Source organism: Arachis ipaensis, chromosome B4 (assembly GCF_059453495.1).
Source record: "Arachis ipaensis isolate K30076 ecotype BB chromosome B4, ASM5945349v1, whole genome shotgun sequence".
NCBI lineage: Eukaryota > Viridiplantae > Streptophyta > Magnoliopsida > Fabales > Fabaceae > Arachis > Arachis ipaensis.
The window spans coordinates 47,518,834-47,521,232 of NC_142439.1; the positions used below are offsets into that span (position 1 = coordinate 47,518,834).

The following is a 2,399-nucleotide window of genomic DNA, read 5'->3' on the forward strand; positions in this document are numbered from 1 at the left end:
TTTCATTCATGAAACTTAAAGTGGCCTTAGATAGATCAGAGACTATATTTGCTAAGCTAGATGGATTCTGCTAAGAATTCTCTGTCTGTTGCTGAGTGGATGATGGAAAAGGCTTGCTATTGCTAAACCTATTTCGTCCACCATTATTAAAGCCTTGTTGAGGCTTTTGTTGATCCTTCCATGAGAAATTTGGATGATTTCTCCATGAGGGATTATAGGTGTTTCCATAGGGTTCACCCATGTAATTCACCTCTGCTATTGCAGAGTTCTCAAGATCATAAGCTTCTTCTACAGAAGATGCCTCTAAAGTACTGTTGGATGATTCCTTCAATCCATTTAGACTCTGAGAGATCATATTGACTTGCTGAGTCAATATTTTATTCTGAGCCAATATGGCATTCAGAGTATCAATTTCAAGAACTCCCTTCCTCATAGGCATCCCATTACTCACAGGATTCCTTTCAGAAGTGTACATGAACTGGTTATTTGCAACCATGTCAATGAGTTCTTGAGCTTCTGCAGGCGTTTTCTTTAGGTGAATGGATCCACCTGCAGAATGGTCCAATGACATCTTTGATAACTCAGACAGACCATCATAGAATATATCCAGGATGGTCCATTCTGAAAGCATGTCAGAAGGACACTTTTTGGTCAGTTCCTTGTATCTCTCCCAAGCTTCATAGAGGGACTAACCTTCTTTCTGTTTGAAGGTTAGAACATCCACTCTAAGCTTACTAAGCTTTTGAGGAGGAAAGAACTTGGCTAAGAAAGCCGTGACCAGCTTATCCCAAGAGTTCAGGCTATCCTTAGGTTGAGAGTCCAACCATATTCTAGCTCTGTCTCTTATAGCAAACGGGAAAAGCATAAGCCTGTAGGCCTCGGAATCAACCCCATTGGTCTTAACAGTATCACAAATCTGCAAGAATTCAGTTAAGAACTGAAAAGGATCTTTTGATGGAAGTCCATGAAACTTGCAATTCTGTTGCATCAGAGAAACTAATTGAGGTTTAAGCTCAAAATTGTTTGCTCCAATGGTAGGGATTGAGATGCTTCTTCCATGTAAATTGGAATTTGGTGCAATAAAGTCACCAAGCATCTTTCTTGCATTGTTATTATTTTCGGCCATGTCTCCTTCTTTTTCGAAAATTTCAGTAAAGTTCTCTTCAGAGTGTTGTGTTTTAGCTTCTCTTAGCTTTATCTTCAGAGTCCTTTCAGGTTCCAGATCAGCTTCAACAAGAATGTTCTTATCCTTACTCCTGCTCATGTGAAAAAGAAGAGAACAGAAAAGAAAATATGGAATCCTCTATGTCACAGTATAGAGATTCCTTATGTAAGTATAAGAAGAGAATAATGGAGGAAGGAAAAAATAAGAATCTAAACACAAGGGAGAGGAATGAGTTCGAATTCTTGGGTTAAAGAGGGGTGTTAGTAGATGAATAAATAAACAGAAGGAGATGAGGGATGGAATTTTCGAAAATAATTGAAAAGAAAAGAAAAATATTTTTGTTTTTAAATTAAAAATTATAATTAAAATTCGAAACTAAGAAAAGAAATAAAATTAAAATTAAAATTTAAAATAATTAGTTAATTAAAAAGGAATTTTGAAAAAGAGGGAAGGGATTTTCGAAAATTAGAAAGAGAGAGTTAGTTAGGTAGTTTTGGAAAAGATAAAAATCAAACAAAAAGTTAAATGGTTAATTGAAAAAGATTTTGATAATCAGATTTTGAAAAGATAAGATGTTAGAAAAGATTTTGAAATTGATTTTGAAAAAGATGTGATTGAAACTTATTTTGAAAAAGATTTGAAAAAGAAATTTAAAAGGATTTGATTTTGAAAATTAAAGTTGATTACTTGACTAACAAGAAACTAAAAAGATATAATTTGAAATTTAAAGATTGAACCTTTCTTAATAGGCAAGTAACAAACTTAAAAATTTTTGAATCAATCACATTAATTGTTAGTAAAGATTTTGAAATTATGAACAAGATAAGAAAAAGATTTTTGAAAATTAATTTGAAATTTTCGAAAATATGAAAGAAAAAATGAGAAAGATTTGATTTTTGAAAAAGATTTAAAAAAGATAGAATTTTTAAATTGAAAATTTGATTTGACTTATAAGAGACAACTAGATTTTAAAATTTTTTGAAAAAGTCAAGTCAAATATTCGAATTTTATGAGAAAAAAAGGGAAAGATATTTTTTTATTTTTGAATTTTTAATGATGGAAGAGAAAAACATCAAAAAGACTCAATGCATGAAAATTTTGGATCAAAACACATGATGCATGCAAGAACACTATGAATGTCAAGATGAACACCAAGAACACTTTGAATGTCAAGATGAACACCAAGAACTTATTTTTGAAAATTTTCAAGAAAAGAAAAACATGCAAGACACCA

At 32.0% G+C, this 2,399-nt stretch overlaps 1 non-coding gene across 1 annotated transcript; it reads left to right on the forward strand.

The window, feature by feature from the left end:
* The first annotated feature begins 625 nt into the window (after positions 1–625).
* Positions 626–733, forward strand: LOC148567448 (small nucleolar RNA R71). The gene has a single exon (XR_015881540.1). It is a non-coding gene; the product is annotated as a small nucleolar RNA R71 (small nucleolar RNA).
* Positions 734–2,399: the final 1,666 nt, after the last annotated feature.